This window comes from Equus caballus, chromosome 9 (assembly GCF_041296265.1).
Source record: "Equus caballus isolate H_3958 breed thoroughbred chromosome 9, TB-T2T, whole genome shotgun sequence".
Taxonomy (NCBI): domain Eukaryota; kingdom Metazoa; phylum Chordata; class Mammalia; order Perissodactyla; family Equidae; genus Equus; species Equus caballus.
In genome coordinates, this window is record NC_091692.1 from 85,360,130 (window position 1) to 85,376,935 (window position 16,806).

At 39.2% G+C, this 16,806-nt stretch overlaps 1 long non-coding RNA gene across 2 annotated transcripts in view; it reads left to right on the forward strand.

Moving 5' to 3' along the window:
- LOC106781012 (uncharacterized) overlaps nt 1-15,637 on the forward strand; it is a 118,418-nt gene extending 102,781 nt beyond the window's left edge. For both annotated transcript variants that reach the window (XR_002810502.2, XR_001377504.3), the window contains one exon: nt 14,192-15,637. This is a non-coding gene — a long non-coding RNA (uncharacterized lncRNA). The remainder of the gene's footprint in view (nt 1-14,191) is intronic.
- The last annotated feature ends 1,169 nt before the right edge of the window (nt 15,638-16,806 follow it).

The window sequence follows — 16,806 nt, forward strand, 5'->3', positions numbered from 1 at the left end:
TTACTTCCTCTTTCATCACTTCGGTTAGAGGAAGTGGTCAGAACTCCTACAGAAGGGCTGAGAAGGTATATTAAATTTTTTCTGTGTCTCCTCTACCCCAATCAACCTCCTGTACTCTCGATTCTTTTGTAAAACAGAAGGTTGGGTCTATGCCTGACTACATTTGCTAAGCATGAGAGTTGTCAAGGAGACACCTTCGGAATAGACCACCGAAAAGGAAGCCTGGGAGAGAAAGGAGAATATGTGATACTAGAAGTCCTTGGAAGCATAAGAAAGAAGCTTTTTGGACGTCAGCAGTGTGTCTCTGGAACTGGAATCATTTCTCTGCTGTGTATAGCATTGCAAAATGCACCGAGTTTCACAATCCTTGCATGGTTTACTGTGAAGTAACTGGTGGCCTCTTTACTCCCCGAATCACTTCCCAGAGAACACTTTGATCCTCTATGATATCAGTCTCTTGAGCCACTAATTGCTTCCAAGTGAATTTTGGCTTGCCAAGAGTCTGGGTGGTGTCTCCCATTTGACATAGTTGTTTGCATTTATACATTTGTTTGTTTCCAAAATCCACTGAATACTTCAGTAACAGAAATTCTCTCAATACAACACAGTTAAAGATACAAAATTGTCTTGAGAACTGAGTACCTAGCATCTTCTCTGGCATGGTAGCTGACTCCCAGGAGGACACACTAAAGTCACATGTCTCTAAAACTTTGTTTTACACCTTGAGGAAAATGTACATGGATTTCAAGTTAATGGTATGAGAAGAAATGTGAGAGATTTTTAAATCATTAGAAGAAGGTAGTTATATAAGTCTTAGGCTTTTCAACTCTCTAGAGACTGACTTCACCATTGACTATCCCTCTACCTCATGCCTCCATCCACCAATGACCATTCTATTAAGAACGCTTTCTGAGTACTTCTCCAATATCGCGTCTCCCCACCCTCCTTCCCTCCTTACTCTGCCTTCTCCAATGCCATTGTTCTACTATTGAGCCACTTTTAGTCTCCTCTAGAATTTTAAGTAGTTTCTCAATTTCTAGTCACCCTTCCATTCCCAATTTCAAGCATCAGATTTTTCGTCTGTTAAATGAGCACACTAATGCTCATCTCTTGTGGTTATTGTAAGGATGAAATGAAGCAAACTTCACTAATAACTGTGAAAGCCCCTAATGAATTTCCTGGCACAGAGTCATCATTTAACAAATGTTTCCTTACTTCCATGATCTTCAGGATTACTTTCCCACCCTAGCCAGAGTTGTCTTTCTAAGAAAAAAACTTATCATCTCACTACTCTCCTTAAAGAAAATCAATGGCTTATTATTGCTGGATTGATGAAGTTCAAACTACTCTGCATGACAGGACCTTCATAATCTGACCCCAATCTATCTTGAGACTCCCCTATGCTGCGACTCTCCATAACAAACCCCCACTTTGGCCACCTCAAATTAGTTTGAAATATCGGACATTCCCATGTTTCTGCGTCTTTCCATGTGCTGTTTCTGTCTATAATGAACTCTGTTTCACTACTATATTGCATTCTTATCATTCTGTTGAACTATCTTCCTAAATTTTTCACTTGGCAAACTCTTATTCAATCTTTAGTTCAAAGTTCGCTTCTCTGCCTAAGTCTTTTCAGAAGTCTAGGTCCCTGCCAACTGCTCAGAAATCTTCCAATGTTTATCATTACCGTGACACTTAGTACACTGAATTATCATTATTGGTTTACATTCTGAGTTTCCAACCAGGGTAAGAGCTCCTGAAGCACCAGGAACTAGTTTTATTTACCTTTATGTCTCCATTGCCTAGATTTATGCCTGACACATAGTAACAGTCCCCAAATCCTTATGGAGCAAATATGCCTCTCTACTTTATATTTCACTTGTTTATTCATTCATTCATCCGTCCAATATAATTGAGTATCTGCCATGTGCCAGATACTATGCTAGGCTCTGCGGAAAAAGCATAGATAAATAAAAAATAGATTCTACTCTCAGGAAAATTACAGTCTAGTTGGGAACATAACAAATATTTCACATATCTAGAACAAAGAATGGAAAGTGTCAAACTACTTCCAGAAAGGATAAAGCTTTCCAGTTGATGAAATAGATACACTGAGTAATGCCTATAGATCTACCAGTAGTCCTGAGTCTCAACACACTTTCCATTCAATCTATTATTGTACTTAAAACTGATGATATGCTACTCGCTTGGAGGTTGTGGGCTTATACTGCTCTTAGGATATCTTGGTAAAAAATCCACAAAAGATGACAGGAGAATTTTGTATCCTAGAGAAAGCACAATACCTTATTCATCTTGTTTTCCTTTTGTACTCACTGTAAGGTCTGGTTCATTGTAGTTACTTAAGGTGTGTTTGTTGAAATAGTTTAGACTGCCAACTTAATGAGATCCATGTGGAGTCCAATGCAAATAATTTAACGGTGCTTTAAATTACTTTGAATTAGTTACTTTGTCAAATTGTTAAAGCACAAGACTTAAAGCTCAAGCTTTCATTTATTGATTCATTTAATCATTTTTATTCATTTGTTCAATCATTGTCTTAGTCGGTTCAAGTTACTGTAACAAATACTGTAGACTGAGTGTATTAAACAACAGAAATTTATTTCTTGCAATTCTGGAGGCTGCAAAGTCCAAGACCAGGATGTCAGCATGGTCATGTTCTGGCAAGGACCTTCTTCCTGATTGCTGTCTTCTTGCTGTGTCCTCTCACAGCAGAGAGAGAGAGAGAGAGAGGGAGAGAGAGAAAACTCTATCCTGTCATGCCTCCTCTCACAAGGACACTAATTCCATCATGAAGGTTTCACTCTCATGAACTACTTTCTTCCCAAAGACGCCATTTCCAAATACCGTCACATTGGAGATTAGGGTTTCAACATACGAATTTTGGGAGGGACAAAAACATTTGTTCCATAGCAACCCTCTATTTATTTATTCATACAGTACTTCCATAAATATTAATTAAATTCACTCTTCCTATTCATAGCCTTTGATTACCCTCTCTTTATTATGGATTACTTTTCATTCCCCTACTAAATTTTAAGCCCCCTTAGGGCAAGGACCTAGCCTCTCTCTTATATTGAACTGAGTAAATATTCAATGCTAGAAACTTATTTGATAACTTCCCATTCTCTCCTTAACTGTGACAAGCTGCTCAAGCCACAGACATAGACTTAAAATGGATTCCTATTTATACAAATCAGAATTGATCAGACAGACTCATTTCTGTTTCATCTCCATGGAAACTTTTATTTTTCCTGGCTGTGGATGAGGAAGCAACATGGTGGGGGATTACATAACCTTGGAACAGCTCTCCTTTCAGGTTGGAGCACTTAACTCAGAAAGTTCTGGCATGTGTGTTGAAGTCCCCAGCACTGGGAACATTAGAAGACTCATAAATACAGATCTTGAGAAGCCAGAAGATTAAACAAATGCCAGCTTCGCAAGGCCATGCTCTTTCCGCGGAGAGAGACACAATGTAAACAGAGAGCTTGAAGGTGAAAATGAAATTTTAAAACAGAAAGAGAACACAAAAGAAGGATTCATAGTAAACCAGGGTGGGGGGGAGTAGGAGAAAGCAAGGATACAAGGCATCAAACAAATGAAAGGCTGCAGAGAGGAGTCAATAGATCCTTTAAAAGCTTTAAGTCATTTGCTTTCTGATTCAAGGGGGCCAGTGACAGAGGATTCAATCCAATTTAACAAACACTTATTAAAGCAGGGGATGGAATTAGAAAGAGTGGTGGGAGAGGAGGTTGGAATGGGGAGTGGGCTCTGCGTTGTGGACATGAGAGGTCTGGAGAAGAAACAGTAATTGTATACCCTACGTTGTGCCAATCTTTCTATATATTTAATACTAGTCAGTTCTTACAGCAAACCTCTAAGGCAGGCAATGCTATTTTCATTTGCTAGAGAAGGAAACCAAGGCTTGGGGGCTAAATAACTTTTCCAATCACACAGTTAGTAAATGCCAGAACCTATTTCCAAATTTAGTTGTGTCTTATTCCAAAATCTATGTCTTATCCTCAGCCTCATTTTATCAGCATGCCTCCCTCACTGCATTATGATAGAATCAGAGAAGGGGAATAAAATGAAGAATACAAAGCAGATTTTAACTTTTTAAAAAGTGTTGTGGCCTAATAAGGAAAGAAAGGCATGCAAACAATGAGCCAAATCACATGATAGAATGAAATATGTGCTTGGGTAGATATAAACAATGTCCTGAGGATCACAGATAAAAGAGCATTTCATTGAGATTCTTGTAAGGAACAGGAAGGGCTATCTAGGAATGTGGTGTTGATGGACCTGAAAAGATCTTGGATCATGTTTAATAAGTAAAGAATTAGGGGAAGACTATTATATACAAGGAAAGGGAAGGGATTATCGTGCACAAGACATGGAAATAAGATTGAAAACTTGCTTGCAATCAGATCATGGCCACCCTTGAATACAAGCCTAGGCAATTTAGATTCCCTACTGTATGCAATGGGGGTCCACAGAGGAAATTTGAGAAGAGATAGGGGTGATCTTTTGCACAGATGTCTAGCTCAAAGCACTGCCTCAAGAATAGATATAGCTTACTTTATGTAGGTGCCATAGGATTGAGAAACCTTAGAAAGGTTTTTGCCTCCAAATTCCTATTCCTTCCTCACCCTTAGCTAGAAGGTCTGGAACTTACTTCTTTTGTATTTGAAGTTTATAACTAGTAACCTGAGGATATAAACTCGAAGTTTCATTGTAATTTCCCACCCGTTGCAAACGCAGAAGAAATGTCATAAGGCTCCACATCTTCTCTACTTACATAGGATGAATAATATTTAGATGATAACTACAGGCTAAAGCAAGAAGAGGGTCAGCTATCTGGCAGTGTGGCAAAAGGTAAAGAAGAGGATCTAGCTACAATGAATTGTCATAACTCTGGCCCCTAGGAACTATCGAATGGATCAAGCTAGGGACCCTAGTCCTACAAAAACTGGGATGCCAGGCAGGTACTTAGGTATGAGAATCATTTATAAAATTCCAATCTTGAAGCCAGAGTTTAAAACCCAGGGCACCTGGAATAGGATCCGTAGTTTGACTTTCCTGATAACGAATGGCCAGGTCACGGGATAATTTCTCCTTTCAAGGGGCCAGCCTGGTCATGAAGAATGAGGTAAGGGTAAATCCACAGGCAAAAATAATAGCTGCAGTTTTATAGTCAGATGACCGGGGGAGCATAAAATTAGGCTAATCAATGCAATTAAGATAATGAGCCTGGGAAATCAAAAGCAGAAATATAAGGAATGAGAAGAAATTCTGAGAAAAGTCCCCATGTGCTCTACAAAGCAGCTGTAACTGCTGATCTTGGAGCTGTATCTGGAGAAGTTAAGGGTCTGTGGAATACCTAGACTTGAGAAAGGGCAATGAGTGTCAGTCTTTCTAATAGAAATTTCTAGAGAAATAAAAAAGGAAACCATAATAGGTTGCGGGATAGGAGATCAAAGGTTGGAAACAGAGAAAGAAGCTTGTTCTCAGAGTTGCTTAATTCCAATATTTTTTTTTTCCTCACTGTCTGTCCTTATAGTATAAGAAGAAAGATATAGCATTGGATAGAAAATAGATACAGGCTTGATTACCAGCTTTGCCTCTTGTGTGTGATATTGATCTCATTCCTTAATATATGAAACAGGAATAAAAATGCTTACCTCATAAACTGATTGAGAAAATTCTAATGAAATGGTTTACCTGAAACCCAAATATTAAGAGAGAGAAGCAGTCTTTTACAGGCAGACTCTGAGATGGTACCCAGCCACTGGTGTTCTTACCATTGTGTAATTCTATCCCTTGGTTGCGGGCTGGCTTAGCAACTTGTTTCCAATCAACAGAATATGGAAAGGTGATGGAATATAATTTCCTTGATTAGGTCATGTAAGATTATGACTCCTGTTTTGCTAACAGATTCTTGCCCTTGATGACCTTGATGAAACAAGCTACTATATAGAGACACCCATGGGGCAAACAATAAAGGGCAGCCTCCTGCCAATAGCCGACAAGGAACTTAAGCCACTAATTTAACAGCATGCAAGGAACTGAATTCTACTATTAACTGATGAGCTTGGAAGAAGATCCAGGCTTCCCTGGTCAAGCCTCCAGATGAGATCTAGCCCTAGCCAACCCTTTGACTGTAGCCTGTGATAGCTAATGTGTGTCCACTTGGCTAGGCTACAGTGTCTAGTAGTTTAATCAAACTCCAGTCTAGACGTTGCTGTGAAGGTATTTTTTAGATGTGATTAACATTCAAATCATTAGACTTTGAGTAAAGATTAACATTTAAAGAAATACTTTGAATAAAGCACATTACCCTCAGTAGTGTGGGTGGGCCTCATTCCATCAGTTGAAGAGCCTTAACTGAGCAAAGACTGAGATTCCCTGAAGAAGATAGAATGCTTCTCAAGATTGCAACATAGAAATCTTGCTTGAGTTTGCAGCCTGTTGACTTGTGGAATTTGGATTCAAGACTGCAATTCTTGCATCAATTTCCAGCTTGCCAGGTTTTGGACATACCAGTTCTCACAATTGCATGAGACAATTCCTGAAAATGAGTCACTCTCTCAACCCTCCTTGTCTGTCTCTAAATATGAGAGGCTTTGAAGCAGAGGACCAAGCTAAGTTATGTCTATATTCTTGACCCATTAAAAATGATGCAGTAGTAAATATTTTGTTTTAAGCCTAAGTTTGTTGTAGTTTGTTATGCAGCAACTGTTTAATGAGAGATTTCAAAAACTTGGTTCCCATGTCCAAGGGGAAATCCTGTGCCCTACCAGAGCTTTCTGCAGCCTTCTTGGTAGTGGCATATTTACCTTCTCTTACTTATTACTGGCTATGAATTCTGGCTTCCATCAAACTCTACTCATTCTCATCTCATCTCTTTCCTATTTTCTTCTGTTTCAAATTAACTAAATATGAAACACACACTCATTCTTTCATAGACTCTCAAAGTCACTCATGCTAGGTATTAGTGTGTATCTTTACTAAAGATTTTTGGAAAATGGAGGTTTATATCACAGCAGGTTAAACAATGTAACTTTAGCAACCAGACATTTTAATTAATTTTTTTTAAAGCATCCTCATGTTGCTCTGCCATCTTGAATTTCTTGTTGGCCACTTTTCTCTGTGGGTTCCAAGTTCCTGTGAGGTTGTTAGGATCTCTATTTCCCTTTGTGCTCTCAGTACCAATGTCCCATTCATTTATCTTGTTGAGACCGGTCTATTTTGAGGCCTTACCTTGCCCATCCAAAGTGGTCTATCAAGGTATTTTCCTAAACAAAGAGCTTCATTCCTAAGAGAAACTCCAACTCCAGTAGTTAAAATACATACTACATATGTAGAGCTCCCAGAAGAGGCACAGAGAGAGAGCAAATATTTGACAGATATTAGTGTTCCTTTCTTTTTTTTTCCTCTTGTACTTTTAACCTGCTATCTCGTGGGCATTTATGATGCTTATGAGGCCACATGAACATGGGTAGGAACCTGGTGCCTCAAAAATTTTACCAACACGGAGATTACCTAGAGCAGTGTTTTTCAAACTGTGTATGGTGAAGGATCAGGGCTTTTATTTTTTCTTTTTAAAAAAATTTTACTGACATTGTAGATGGATAATTTTGCAAAACCTAATAAAAATGAATGTCAGACTAAGGATCTCAAACTTCGACCTTTGGACGTTGGGGAGCCATTGAAACGTTTTCATCTGAAGTGACACACAATCAGACCTGTGCTTTAGAGAAGCCATTCTGGCAGCAGGATGGAGACCCCTGAGGAGCTTAAAGTTGTTCAGGCTGGAGAGGAAGAGAAGGTATAGTGGAGAGATATTCAGAAGGTACATTTGGCAGGATTAATCCTCATTGAAGGAATGAATGATGACAGATGGAAAGAAACCATTGAAAGTAGAGGTCAGGGGGCCAGCCCAATGGCTTAGTGGTTGGGTTTGTGCTCCGCTTTCGTGGCCCAGCGTTCATGGGTTCAGATCCTGGGCGCACGGACCTAGCATGACTCATCAATCCATGCTGTGGAGGCATCCCATATACTAAATGGAGGAAGATTGGCACAGATGTTAGCTCAGCGATAAACTTCCTCACAAAAAAAAGAAGAAAAAATTAGAGGTCAGGAATGTAGGCTGAGACCCACTGCCTCTGCCCTAGATCAAGTTGCCAGAACTCTTTCTTCAATCACTGCTAGAACTTCCTAATCAGTCTCCCTACCTTTATTCCTAGCTCTTCTACTCTAGACATAAGATTCATTTAAAAATGTAATTCTGATTACATTGCTATTCTATCTAACATCTCTCAGTGCTCGCCACTGCCTTCAGGAGAAGGAAAAAACACATTTACATGCCTACGAGGCACTGTGGCAATGTCTGCTTATTTCTTTAGCCTTACTGTATCTCAGTTTCCTCATCAAATATTAAAAAATATTTTAAAAAACTGATGCCGAGGGGCCAGCCCAGTGGCACAACAGTTAAGTTTGCATGGTCTGCTTCTGCGGCCCAGGGTTCACTGGTTCGGATACTGGGTGCGGACATTGCACTGCTTGGTAAAAGCCATGCTGTGGTAGGAGTCCCACATACAAAGTAGAGGAAAATGGGCACGGATGTTAGCTCAGGGCCAGGCTTCCTCAAAAAAAAAAAAAAACTGATGCCAGGATTTTCTAAATGATTGAACATCCTATTAATCTCTACTGCTTCTCCAAACTCCATTTTAAAAGTCAGTGAAAGGACTTTTAAAAAGGTCTAAATTCACAAAGACAAAAGAAGAAGAAACAACAACATTAGCAACAAGAAACGGCAACAATATTTTGCAGTTCTGAAACCCAACCTAGAAATACAGGGATCCTGAAATCCCTTAGATTCCATGAGATTTTGTACCATGAGATTCCAGACAGTTTCGGATGTTCAAAAGGCAGAATGATTGCTTAAAGACTGCATAAGGAGAAGCCAGGCCTTTAGACACCTTCTTTCTCACACAACAGGCCGCAACCCCTCTTATACCTTGCAGAAGAATGGAGGTTTTGTCTCTGGAGAGGTTGAACCAGAAGGACAGCAGCCAAAGCTGGCATGAGAGAGCCAAACAGTACACAGGGATTTACACAGAAGTCTATTTACCCTACAATGATATTCTCTTCCTTCATGAAGCAACCGATCAGTGGGAAACAGACCTTAACCTTCAAGGAAGAGCTGGTGGATTCCTTTATGTGGTATCTGACCAGCCGGAGAGAAAAGACACACAAATACTGACGTGGAAATCCCTCAACACACAAGGAACGCTCCAGACCTCCCCATAAAGAAGCCCATCAGTTGACAAGTCTTACCCAGGCACAGTGAATTTCAAGCAACTTTTAGTGTTTGACACTTCACTATTATATGTGAACAAACAGAAATGCAAAGTTAATACGACATTTGAAAATCAATAATTGTAATTCACCATATTAAGAGAATAAAGTTGAAATGGGTCATTGACTTACATGTAAAAACTAAAAATTTAAAACTTATAGAAGAAAACACAGGAGAAAATATTCACAATCTTGGAATAGGCCAAGGTTTCTTGGGCCTGACCCCAAAATTCCTAACCACAAAGGAAAAATAAGTAATAAATTGGACTGCATTAAAATTACAAATGTCTGCTCTGTGAAAGAAATCATTAAGGAACTGAGAAATAAACCACTGTCTGGGAGAAAATTTTCCCAATGCTTATATCTGATGAAAGACTTGTATCAAGAATATATAAATAACTCTTACAACTCAATAATAAAATGTCTAACAACTCAAAGTATTTCAATAAGTAATTAATATATGAAGATCTAGGAATGACCAATAAGTATATCCAAAAATGCTCAACATACTAGTCATCAGGGAAATGCAAGTTAAAATTATGACATGACAAGATACTACTGGACATCTACTGGAAAGGCTAGAACTGAAAGGCTGACAAGACTAAGTACTGGTGAAGATGTGGAGCAGCTAGAACTCTGAGAGTATAAAATGGTGCCACTATTCTAAAAACAGTTTGGCAGCTTCTCATAAAGTAAAACATGCACTTAAATATGACCTAGCTATTTCATTTCTAGATATTTACTCAAGAGAAATTAAAACATGTATTCACACGAAGGCTTGTCCATGAATCTTTATGGTAGCTTTATTCATTATAGCCCTAACTAGAAACAATCCCAATATTCATCAATATGTGAATAGATACACTAACTGTGCTATATCCTTACAATGAATACTGTTTAGCAATAAGAAGAGACAATGAATAATACATGCAAATAATATGGAGAAATCTCGAAAACAGTGCACTGAGAGAAAGAAACCAGACATACAAGAGAACGTGCTGAATTATTCCATTATATGAAATTCTAGAACAGGCAAAACTAATCTATAACGACAGATCAGTGCTTGCCAGGTAACCAGGAACACAAGGAAGTTGATCACAGGAGGCGTGAGGGAATTTCTAGGGGTGATGTAAATGTCCTATATTTTGAGTAGAGTTGTTACATTGGTGTATCTATTGGTTAAAGCTCATTGAACTGTACACTCAAAATGTAAATTATATCTTGATAAAATTGATTTAAATTTTTTTTAAATAGGAAAGATATTAAGAAAGAAAGAATTCAGAAAAATTTACCAGAAATGCAAGATGTAAGCTCCTAGATTCTTAGCAGGTGTTCCACTAATATTTTTAATTTGATTGATTACGTAAAATATATGTAATACCATTAGCAAAGTTCTTGGTATATAGAAGATGCTTAATAATTTTTTATAGAACAAATGCCTGGATGGGTCCATTAATCCCTAAAGTTCTTTAATTCCCACTTATCTTGAGTTCATACTTGAATTGAGAAAAGGAAATTTATAAAGAACTTCTTAAAAAAGTGCAATCTGGGGGTCGGCCCGGTGGCGCAGCGGTTAAGTTCGCACGTTCCGCTTCTCGGCGGCCCGGGGTTCGCTGGTTCGGATCCCGGGTGCGGACATGGCACTGCTTGGCAGCCATGCTGTGGTAGGCGTCCCACGTATAAACTGGAGGAAGATGGGCACGGATGTTAGCTCAGAGCCAGGCTTCCTCAGCAAAAAGAGGAGGACTGGCAGTAGTTAGCTGAGGGCTAATCTTCCTCCAAAAAAAAAAAAAAGTGCAATTTGCCTTTTTTTCCAAGGAGGCACTTCTCTTGGTCTGAAGCAAAGGCTGGGGAGAGGAACCCCGTGGAAGCACTAACGCAGTCGCTGTGGCAGCAAATTAAGCTACTATACAAAGGAGAGTGGCCTCAAGGCTTCAAGAGGAGAAAGTACAGATAGTTAATAAGGTGAAATATGGCTAATAAAGTGAGTCAAAATAACAGCAAGAGTGTACTTAATGCAAAGCAACTTCCTGAAAGGAAGCTCAGAGTATGGTAAAATGGCCCAAAAAGCTGATGTCAGTGATCTGAACCACAGATAGGAGAGAGGCCTGGGCCTGGGCCAATTCAGAGCTCCATGCTTTTTAGAAGACCTGAGGGGGGCTATTTAACTCCTCTTTAATAGGTGAGGAAATAAAAGCTCAAAGAAAGGAAATGACTTACCCCTCGGTGCACAGGCATGGATTCAGAATTTTTCCCAGACCAGCTACATTTTCATCACCTTTCATGCCCAAAGAGGCCCCAAAAAGAGCTTCCAAATTAAACCAGTGAGTCTGGGTTTTGCCTACCAGTCTGTACGGCTGTATGTGCTTGTTCAGTGCAAATGAAAATCAAACTATTTCAGAAGTAAATTAATAGCCTCTGAAAAGAGTCAGTTTCTGATTGGCTCAGTTTATGATGGGAAACCTGTTCTTCTGACTTTTCTCATCCGTGAACTGAATTGTGGCTCCCTTTGAGGAAGGAGGGCATGAGTTCCTGGGAGCCAAATATAAAGAGAAATTGTTCTATGCTTCAAGGGATTTCACTAGGCTTTGGCCTCCCAAGTGGTTGCAAAGGTATTTTGCTCATCAAAGGGTGGTGTCTCTTGGTCCTCGTGAGCCAAGAGTGAATTGACTTGAGCTGGCTTCCAGCTGGTACTATTTGCAACTGTGGTTTTAGGGTCTTGATCTACTCCAATTGTTGAACTGAATTCTTGTTTTGTGGTTATAGGTGTCATCTGGCTTTTATGGTATGTTGGTATAATTAAAACCCAATTCCTGTATTTTACTACAAACATCACACACTTATTTATAACCTTCAAGGAACATGCTCACCTCCTCATGTACCTTAACACATCTAGTGGGTGCTATATATGGCAGAGGGCCCACTCACATGGAGGATAATAATTGCATCCTTTCCCTAAATTGCACTAAGAGGACTACCCATGTGATCCTTTGAGGACAAATAATTTCACCTTTTTGTTTTGAGTGTGAAAACTAGATATTGCTACAGTAGATGACAGCATAAGTCACCATGGTAAAGTCAAAATAGCCCTGGATTAAAAATCAGGAGATGCCTGAGGGAGGCTGGGATAGGTGATAGGTGATCACTAGTGTCGGAAGGAAAAAGAACAAAGCACCTGTTTTAGTCTGTTCCTGCTGCCACAGACTGGACAGCTTATAAACAACAGAAATTTATTTCTCACAGTTGTGGAGGCTGAAAGTCTGAGATCAGGCGCCAGGATGGTCGGGTGAGGGCCCTCTTCTGGGTTGCAGACTTCTAAATTGTATCCTCACATTGCAGAAGGAGCTCTCTAGTCTGTCTTATGAGAACACTAATCCTATCATGAGGGCTCCACCCTGATGGCCTAAGCACTTGCCACAGGCCCTACCTCCTAAGACCATCATGCTAGGCATTAGGATTTTGACATATGAATTTGGGCGGGCACACACATTCAGACCATAGTAATATCCATTGTTTACTGAATATATGTCATGAGTTTGACACTTAAAATGTTCTGCTATAAACTTTATACAACATAGGGACAGCCTTATATCTGTTTTATTTACTTTTTATATCAATGCTCATGACAGTACCCAACATATCTTAGTGGTTCAACAAACATTCTCAGCATGAATGAATGAACGAAAGGAGATAATAGTTTTACTTTTATTTTTCAGATTGGGAAATTAGACTTAAAGATACTAGGTAACTTGCACAAATTCACATAGCTGTTGTGTAGAAAAGCTTAGGATCATATTATGAATGATCTTGGATTCCAAAGTGTATCCTCTTCACTATGCCATGGGCTTTTAGTCAGCCAGTAGATAATTACTTAGACATGTCCTCATTTAGGGGAACTTTAGTACAATTATGTTACAATGTAAGGAGCAGCATCAACCTTAGTTACGTTTTAAAAGGGAGACTCAAGCAGCTGTATGAAGAACCAAAGTGGGGCAAGGGATGAAAAAGAGCGTCCTCATGGGAAGCTACAACAGCAGCCTAGGTGGGCAGTAATGTCTTGGGCTTACAGTGCCTGTGTTAGACATGGAGGAAAATGGACGACTTGGAGACAAGTTGCGGGGTGAATTGAGAGGACTGGCTGATGGACTACATGTGGAGAAGAAAGAAAGAGAGGAGCTGGGTATTGTTTCAAGCTTTTGATTTTAATTACAGAGTAGATGGTGGCACTATTCTCTGAGTTGTGAAAATCTAAGGGAACAATGGCTTTGCAGGATAGAAAATCAAGAGGTTTGTTTTGAACATGTAATCTTTGACGTGTTTCTTACATAAGCAGGTAGAGATATGGAATGAGCTATTAGATACGAGAGACTGGAACTCTGGAAAGAGGTGAGGGTGGGAGACATACTTTTAGGAGACTCCGACCTAATACAGTATTTAAGCTCTGGGCCCTTTACTGTGAAAGTCCCCGTCAGAAAAATGGTACATGGTACTTAGACAACCACAGCGAACTTGGCAAGAACACTCATTATGCCCTCAAAGTGACTCGAGCTGATGATTGCTTCTCAGGTTTGGTAGAAAGGTTGAAAGCAAAAACAGTCTTTACTGAGAATTCCCTCTGGCACGATATCAGATTGAAAAAATAGCCGAGTAGACTCAGCTAGAGACTTCGGCAGACTGAGAGCGAACTCAACCACTACAAGGCTTAGAGAAATTACAATGAGCTCTGGGTTAGTCAAAACATCACAACGACATCAAAAGTTCAGATGTGTGCAAGCTGAATATGATGACTTACTCTTTTTTTTTTCTATCCCAGAAAAGAAAACAAACGTCAACACGCCACACTCTGGAGATTTGAAGTACTGAAGCTTCAGGACTCAGTATTCAGTTCCCACCGGAGAACTGGCTGTATCACATTGCAGTGACTCATCAGTGTCTGCCTTCCGCCTATGGTCTGGTCTTCTTGAGGGCAGGGAAAAACCTCTTCTTAACCATCTCTGCAGGCTCATAAAGTCTTGGGAGAATTATACTGACTCGATCATTGTGGGTTGATGAACTCAGCAAGTATTTGAGAAGGTTGATATTCAAAATATCTAACAGGAAAATATGATACAAAATAATTCTTCTATGAAATTCTATTTCTGTGAACAGCAATGAGTCTTCATACTGGTAACTTGTAAGATATATCAACTTCTGCTTTTCCTGCCACTGATTTTGGCCTCAAATCCTTTTCTGTGGCCTCAGTTGCCTTTCTATAGGAAGAAAAGACAGTATAGGTACATTATGTCATCATGGTGTTTTGTTTACTCAAACCTAATTCCATGGAGTCTTTGCCCTCAGGCTAGACACTTCGACAAGCCAGCTACCAGCTGTGACTAAATCTAGCCATTCCTCTTGACCTTTCTCATTAGAGGCCAAGAGCAGAAAAGAACGTTCTCTCTCCCACATCCAAGGATCACTTTATTTTATGCCCAGGGTGATTGACATATCATTCAGGAGAAACCATAATGGATACATTACCAATTTTAATTAATTCACTAGGCATATAAATAAGTGAGTTCAAGGTCTTATACCTTTGAAACATTTTTCAACAAATAATTTTAAAAATTATTAAAAATTTTTTCGAAGGGCCCTATGTCTCAACTTTTAGTTCATACAATATGATATTTTTAATTCAGGCCATTCACAAGTATTGTTATTATTTTATTTGCTGTATGCTTATTTATTTCTGTGCCCACCCTCAATCAAATGTGAACTTCATGAGGCCAGAGACCTATCAGAGACCTCCTGACCTACGCAGTAGACCCGTCCTCTATTGTATACTCAAGCCTAGCACAGTGCCAGACACCTAAAATGTGCTCAACATCTGTCAAGTGTACAGAATTACCTCCAGTCTTTATAACAATCTTAAAAGTTGGGTAGTATTATCTTTTGTTTTCAGAGGGGACAATCGAGCTTCAGAGAAAGGACATCTCTAAGGTAGTGAAACTGAGATATTATTTTAAATCTTGCATTGTTTTCTTATCCTGGTGTACATGGTTAATAATGTTGCATCACTCTCACCATCAAAGCTTGGTGAATAATCAGTGATTGCAATTTTCTCTATCTCTGGTTGGTTTTTCCACAGTGATTAGCCATACAACCTTTTAGGAAAAAAAGCATGCTTACTTCTCTAGGGTGCAAGTCTTCAGGGATCAGAGAGGAAATCTCAAGCAACAGGTAGATGGTGGAAGATATGAACAAGAAAAATTAAAATAAGAAATATTGGAAGAAAAAATAGGACACCATCAGAATATGTAGGATAAATGACTATGGATACCTCACTAGCAGAAAGATATGCAATTCCCTGACATTTATAGCTAATTTCCCTTGATTTTTAGGAGAGTCTCTAGAAAGAGATTCTGGGTATACATTCTCATAGTGTTTTAGTCACAGACAAGAACGATCTTTAAGAAGAGGATGTTATGTATTAGACCACATTCCAAATGGAGGTCTGTTAGGAAAACAAAATTAGGAGACACGTCTTCCATTCAAATTTATCAAGACTATTGGTACAGCTCTGCCTTGATCACTGGAACTCTACACTGAAAGCAGGAGCTTTTTCCAGTGTGCCCTCTGGAATATATACTGTTTGTTATATGATTTTAGAGGCACCCTTTTTGATGCTTCAATTTTTACAGCAGCAAAAGCAAGCCTAGATATAAAGAAATCTGCTGAATATGAATAAACCTTGCTATAGACATTAGGTCTATGCCTATTAAGATCCTAAAACTTCAACAAATTGAAAGCAGATTGTCTATGAACCAAGTAATATGATGATGCCAAAGTGTGGAATTTTCTGAAAAAAAAAAATAGACCAGCTTTTTCTTGTAACTGCTTAATTTCAAGCCAAAATGCAGATGATATAGATAGGTTGGCACATTTGCTCAAAATGTTAAAGAAATTTTGGTATGTCTGGCTGAAAGCTGACTACATCACCATTCAGCCGTTCTCCTGAAAGACACTTAGGTTTTATGGTCTTTTGGGTCTAAAATTATTTGATCTTGTGATTTGGGTTCATATACTTAGTGGAAAAGCTTTCACTGAGTTCAAAAAGGAAATCAAATCTGGTCGATGCCAAAAGAAAATGCAAGGTGATGACTAATGACACTTCCATTCTCCTTTTCTCTGCTCTGGCCAAGAACATCAACTCCTGATTTCATCATGGATGGTGTAGCCAGGAAGGTTGGATTTGAATGCTTGTCCTCATGGAAGTGAGATAAAAAAAATATGGATATCCTTGACTACATGGACGACTTAAACACACGATGGGAATACATTCATACCCACCCATCATCTCCCTGGCAAGATGAGTTCTCCAGAGTTGCGTTGGATCGGAAGGCAACTTAGACATAAACAGTGAAAGGAGTAATTCCAAGGGCCTGCACACTT